General features: G+C 37.9%; 1 non-coding gene across 1 annotated transcript; it reads left to right on the forward strand.

Moving 5' to 3' along the window:
• Positions 1 to 7,200: 7,200 nt before the first annotated feature.
• Positions 7,201 to 7,274, forward strand: TRNAI-GAU. The gene has a single exon. It is a non-coding gene; the product is annotated as a tRNA-Ile (tRNA).
• The last annotated feature ends 34 nt before the right edge of the window (positions 7,275 to 7,308 follow it).

Here is a 7,308-nt window from a genome sequence, read left to right on the forward strand (position 1 = left end):
TCATTCTCTTATTGATGGGCATTTAGGTTTTTAAAATTTTTAAATTATGAACAAGGCTGATATGAACATTCTTATATAAGTATTTTTGTGGACATGTTTTCATTTCTCTTGGATAAATACCTAGAAATGAAATTGCTAGAGCTTAGGGTAGATGTATGTTTAACTTTATAAGAAACTGCCAAACAGTTTACAAACAGCCAATGTGCTTACACCCTTTTACACGTCTACCAGCAATATACAAGAGGTACAGCTGCTCCATATCCTCACCAACATTTAGTGTCACTTTTAAAAACATTTTTAGCCAGTTCTAGTGAATTTGAAATGGTACCCAATTGTAGTTTTAATTTGCATTTTCCTGATGCAAATTATATTCATGCAACCAATGATGTTGAGCACCTTTCATGTGCTGACTGGCCTTTTATTTGGTGAATTCTTCCATTTCTTTATTGGATTGTTTGTTTTTTTATTGTTGATTTTTAGGAGTTCCTTATATACCCTGAACGCAAGTCTTTTGTCAAATAAATATGCTGCAAAATTTTTTTCTTAGTTTGTGGTTTGTCTATTCATTTTCTTAATGGTGTCTTTTGATAAAAAGAAGTTTTAAAATTTTGATGAATTCCTATTTATCAATTTTTTAATGGTTAGTGTTTTTCTGTGTCCTGTGTTAAGAAATCTTTGCCTATGCCAAGGTCCTATTTTCTTCTGGACACTTTATGGGGGCTGGCCAGTTAGTCACTTTGTCAGAACTTGTTACTGATTACACCAAGGTCAGGGATTCAGATCCCAGAACTGGCCAACTATCAAAAAATAAAATGCTCGCCTAGCCACTTTATGAATCTGGGTTTTACATCTGAGTCTATGATCCATACCAAATCGATTTTTATGTTGGGAGTAAAATAGAAATCAAAGTTATTATTTCGCCATAGGAATATCCAGTTGCTGCAATAACATTTGTTTAAAAAGACTTCCTTTCCCTGTTGGATTTGCTTGGCACCTTGGTTGAGAATCTATTGCGTGTATGTTTGTGGGATTGGAGTAAAATAGAAATCAAAGTTATTATTTCGCCATAGGAATATCCAGTTGCTGCAATAACATTTGTTTAAAAAGACTCTTCTTTTCCCTGTTGGATTTGCTTGGCACCTTGGTTGAGAATCTATTGCGTGTATGTTTGTGGGATTGTTCTGTCTATCCTTATGCCAATATTGCACTGTTTCGATTATGTAGCTTTATGTCAAATCTTAAAATCACACAATGTAAGTCCTCCAACTTTGTTATTCTTTTTCTGTTATTTTAAAATTTATTCTTTATTTTTTTGTGGTTGGTGGGTATGGGGATCCAAATCCTTGACCTTGGTGTTATCAGTACCATGCTCTAACCAAGTGAGTTAACAGGCCAGCCGGCCAGCTCTTTTTCAAGGCTATTTTTTGATATTCTAGAACCTTTGTCTTTACATATAACTCTTAAAATTAGCTTGTACATTTATTCAAAAAAGTCTACTAAAGTTTTCATAGGGATAGCGTTAAATCTATTATCAAGTTAGGAAGAATGCCATCTTAACAATATTGAGTCTTCCGATCTATGAACACAGTATATATCTCTCCATTTTTTTAGGTCTTTTAAAATTTCTTTTAGCAATGCTTTGTAGTTTTCAGTGGAAAGATCCTATGCATCTTTTGTTAGATTTATTCTTAGGCATTTGACTTTTTTATGCTATAGTAAATGCCATTATTTTAAATTTTCTAATCAATTATTGCTAGCATGTAAAAATATAATTGATTTTTGAATATTAAATCTGTATCCTATGACCCTGCTAACTTTCACAGTTCTTGTATATCTGTTTAAGAATCTATAACACTTTGTGCATATACAACCAAACGACCTGTCAATAATGACACTTTTACTTTGTCCCTGATATTTATGCCTTTTGTTTCTTATTCTTGCATTGTTTTACTGGCTAGTACTACGATGTTAAATAGAACTGGTGAGAATACATATCCTTGCCTTGCTCCTGATCTTAGGCGAGTAGGCTTTAATCTTACACCACTAAATATGACAGTTGTAGGGTTTTTGTAGATGACCTTTATCAAATTGAGATGCCCTTTATCTTCATTCTAATCTGAGTTTGTCAACTGGCTTATTTTTTAAAATCATGAATAGATACTGAGTTTTGTTAAATACTTTTTCTACATCTATTGAGATAATCACATAGTTTTTCTCTTTTCTTTTGCTAATGTGATATATTGGCTTTTTGAATGTTAAAACAAACTGCATTCTTGGGGTAAACCCCACTTGGCCATGATGAATTAACTTTATTATAAATTGATGATTTGCTTTGTTGATATGTTAAGAATTTTTCCATCTATTTTCATAAGGAACATTAATCTATAATTTTCCCGAACTATTTTTGCCAGTTTTTGGTGTCATCAGTGTTACACTAGTCTCATAAAATAAACTGGAAAACGTTCCCTGTTTTTTTCTGAAAGAGTTTGTATAGAATTATTTCTTCCTTACCTATTTGGTAGGATTGAAAAAAGCCAGTTGTGGTAGATTGGTATTGTGTCAGTTCAGTTAAACTGAAACTATTTTCAAGAAGTCTCTTCTCTCGACTGCTTCAGGTTGGCTTGAGCCACAGAGACATTTTGTATGAGGTTTGGAAGTAGATGTGAAACAGCAACCATCTTCCCTTTGTACGGGAAAGGTTGGGGCAAGGAACAAGGGATTGTTTCGGCTCATTCATAATGACACTTATTTTCTGGCTCACCTGGTTGCCTTGGGGGAGGCCCCCAGGCCCTGCAGTTCTTTCATCTCCTTCCAGATTCTCCGCCAGGTTCTCCAAATCCTGGGCAAGTTTATGTTCAACTCCATGATCAAAGACACAAGCTTCTTTTGCAGGGCACCCCCATCATCAAAATTGGAGGTTTGGAGGCAGTAAGAAACCAACCCAGGTATCAGTCTGTCCTCAGCAGTTCTGGCTGAGCCTTACAGCTTCCATTTATTTTTTGCGTTCCTATTTCACGTCTTCCCTTCTTGACTGCCTGCTCTGAGAACTTCAGGTTCCAGAACCAGGCACAGAAACGACAGCCTCCCGGACTGTTTAACTGGCTCCCCACTTGTGTAAGGTCAAATCCCTAAAATAAGTGCCTTATTATATGGCACCTAGTGGTTCTGCTTCTCTTTTTGAACCTCGACTGATATACCCATGGAACCATCTGGACCTGTTATTGAGCCCATCCACTGACTTTCTAATTTTAGTCATTGTACTCTTCAGTTCTAAAATTTCCATTTGATGGTTCTGTATATCTTCTGTCTCTTTGCTGAAACTTTTATTTATTTTTTCCCATTTATTTCAAGTGCGTTTGTAATTGCTCCTTGAAGCATTTTTAGGATGGCTGCTTTAAAATCCTGGTTAGAAAATTCCAACATCAGTGGCACCTCAGGGCGCTTCCTGAGGTGGCTCGATGGTCATCACTGGGCTGGGTGCGGTCATCAGGGGGGCGTGGCTGAGGCCCACGGCCCTCCCTCTACCCTGGCTTGGGAGCCCAGGGGGCTTCTGGTCCTTCTAGGTTTTATACGTGTTCTCTAGTGGTATTAGAACTTTACTGCTTAATATCAAACTTTGTCTCTGGTCTGTGGATATTTTGTTTTTTCTTTCATTTCTGTGTTGGATTATTTGCTGTTCCCACCACTTAAACTCTGTACTGGAACTAATTTGTTGTCCTTTGCTTACTTCTTAAATGGGGGAACTCCCTGTGGGGACCAGTACTTGAGCCCTGTGGTTGAGCTGAATTATTGCTTTGCTGCTGATTCTCTGGGGAAGAAGTGTTGTATAAATGTAAATTAGGTCAAGTCGGTTGATAATGTTGTTTAAGTCTACTGTCTTTACTGATATTTTTTGAACTACTCGTTCTATTAATTACTGAGAAGGGTGTTAAAGTCTGTAAGTATGATTGTAGATTTATTTATTTCTCCTTTAGTTCTGTCAACTTGTGCCTCAAATATATTGAAGCTCTGTTTTCAGGTACAAACACATTTAGAATTGTATGTTTTTCTGGATGAATTCATCTTTTTATCATGATAAAATGTTTAGTTTGGTAATACTCTTGCTTTTGAAGTATACATGGTCTGATATTAATATAGCCATATGCACTTTCTTATGCCTAGTATTTGTATAGTTGATCTTTTCTCTCCTTTTACTTTCAACTTGTCTTTTGTGTAACTGAAGTGTGTTTCTTATAGACAGTTTGCCTTTTTCCTATTTTTTTATTGTGGTAAAATATACATAATGTAAATTTTACCATTTTAATCATTTATAAGTGTACAGTTCATTAAGTACATTCACTGCTGTGCTACAATCACTACCATCCATTTTCAGAATTTTTTATCTTCCCAAACTGAAACTCTGTATCCATTAAACACTAACTCCCTGTTCCACTCTTCCCCTAGCCCCGAAAAACCACTATTCTACTTTCCCTGTTTATTAATTTGAGTATTGTATGTAATTCATGTAAGTGGAATCATACAATATTCATCCTTTTGTGTCTGGCTTATTTCAACTAGCATCATGTCTTCAAGGTTCATCTATGTTATAAACATGTGTCAGAATTTCATTTTTCTTAAGGCTGAATAATATTCCATTATATGTATATACCACATTTTGTCTATTCATTTATGCACTGATGGACTTTTTTTTTTTTTTTCCTTTTTGTCTTTTTTCGTGATCGATAACGGGATCGCAACCCTCGGTGTCGCGCCCGTACCGCGACTGGCAATGGGATTGCAATCCTCAGTGTCGCACCTGCACCGTGCTCAACCAGTGAGCGGACCAGTCTCTATATGGGATCCGAACCCTTGGCGGGAGCGCCGCCGCACTGCGCCACCGGGCCGGCCCCCACTGATGGACTTTTGAGTTGTTTTCACCTTTTGGTTATTGTGAATACTATTGCTACAAACATTGGTGCATATACGTAACTTTTTAAGCCAAAGAGTATGCGAGATTCTGTAGTGCCGTTTATTCCCTCCTATGGTAGTCATTAATACTGTTTACCAAATATTTCCAGTTTTCTGCTTTCTGGGAATATACTAAGATTGCAGCTTCTGCCTCCCTTGTGATTGCATGGGGCCACACGACTAGTTCTGGCCAAAGAATTGTAAGACACACTTCTGCTTCTGGACCAAAGCACTTAAATTGTCCATGTGAATTCCCTCTGCCACAATAACTGACAACTTTCAAGATGGTGGCTGATCTGTCACCCTGGGTGCTAGAATGAGGAGACATGCAGCACAGCCCACAGCTGATCCTTGATGGATAGGTAGTGCTATGGACTGAATGGTGTCTCCCACCACCCCGCTCCCCAAATTCATATGTTGAAGCCCTAACCCCCAGAATGGCTGTATCTGGAGATGTGGCCTTTAAGGAAGTAATTTGTTTAAATGAGGTCATGAAGGTGGGGGCCTGATCCTATAGAATTAGCGTCCTTATAAGAATAGACAACAGTCTACGGCCATACCATCCTGAATGCACCTGATCTCATCTGATGTCAGAAACTAGGCAGGGTGGGGCCTGGTTAGGACTTGGATTGGAGACCACCTGGGGATACCAGGTGCTGTAGGTCTTTAAAAAAAAGAAGAGAGGCCACTAGAACTCTCTCTCTTTCTCTCTCTCTCTAAACATGCACTGAGGAAAAGCCATATGAGGAAAGTTAATGTTTATGGTCTCTGGCTCTAGCCAAGGTTAGCCAGTGAGCACTGAAACAGAGAAATGTAAATAAGGAGAATAAAAAGTAAAGGTTTCAAGGGCATGAGAAGACAAGCACATACTGGGAGAAAGTATTTGCAAAACATCTATCTGATAAAGAGCTGTTATCCAAAATATACAAAGAAATCTTAAAACTCAACAATAAGAAAATGAACAATCCAATTTAAAAATGTACAAAATATCTGAATAGACACCTCACCAAAGATGATATACAGGTGGCAAATAAACATATGAAAAGATGTTCAACATCATATATTCTTAGGGAACAGCAAATAAAAAGAATGATGACTACTACACCTATTAGAATAGTTAAAATCCAAAACACTGACTACACCAAATGCTGGATGTGTTGCTTTGCCCCCCACAGATTTGTTGCCCCACTTCCCCTGGGTGATGGAGCTGCAGAGGATTCTCTGAGCCCATTTCTTCTGAGCAGTGAGAGACCCTGAAGTGGTTAATCTCCCACCAGAACCCTCAAGCAAAAGGCAGCCCTTCCTTGGGAAATTAACCCCAAATTGGGGTTCTCTTCCTGCATTTATTTTCCAGACCAAGAAGTTACAGGAAGAGACACAGGTGGGGTTATAGTTCAACAATATAGGCTGGTAACTTTCAGTGAAACAAGTCAGATGACATTACATTAGATAATTAAGTGACATTACAGTAATTTCTCAGTGTCTTTACATAACAATCAGTAACTAGTCTGTCCTTGAGCCAGCAACCTTGCTGTGCCACAAATCTTTATCTTACACCAGAGACTTTATAGCCTGAGGAAAATTTCCAGTCCTCTGCAAGGTCAATATTTAAAACTGCAAGACTTTGGAAAACCAGGCCCTGTGAAGTACAATTGATTTAAGAATCCTCTACATGGATGTGCAGCAACAGGAACTCTCATTCATTGTTGGTGGAAATGGGAAAAATAGCACAGCCACTTCGGAAGGCAGTTTGGCAGTTTCTTAGAAAACAGAACATACTCTTACCACACAATCCAGCAATCACTTTCCTAGGTATTCACCCAAATGAACTGAAATCTTACGCCCAACACCAAAACCTGCACACAAATGTTTTTAGCAGCTTTATTCATAATTGCCAAAAATTGGAAATGACCAAGATGTCCTTCCACAGGTGAAAGGATAAACTGTGGTATGTCCATAAAATAGAATATTATTCAGTACTAGAAAGAAATGAACTATTAAGCCACAAAAAGACATGGAGGAAACTTAAATGCATACTGCTAAGTAAAAATAATTCCAATCATATAACATTCTGGAAAGACAAAACTAAGGAGAAAGTAAAAAGATCAGTGATTTCCAGGAGTTTGGGGGTAGAGAGTAAGGGATGAAGAGGTGGGGCACAGGGGGTTTTTAGGGCAGTGAAACTATTCTGTGTGATGCTGTAATGGTAGATACATGTAATTTTACATTTGTCAAAACACATAGAATGGGGCTGGCCAGTTAGCTCAGTTGGTTAGAGCATGGTGCTGATAACACCAAGGTCCAGGGTTCAATCCCTGCACTGGCCAGCCGCCAGCAAAACAAAACAAAAAACCCCACACA

The sequence above is a fragment of the Galeopterus variegatus genome, unplaced genomic scaffold (genome assembly GCF_000696425.1).
Source record: "Galeopterus variegatus unplaced genomic scaffold, G_variegatus-3.0.2 Scaffold2442, whole genome shotgun sequence".
In the NCBI taxonomy this organism is placed as follows: domain Eukaryota; kingdom Metazoa; phylum Chordata; class Mammalia; order Dermoptera; family Cynocephalidae; genus Galeopterus; species Galeopterus variegatus.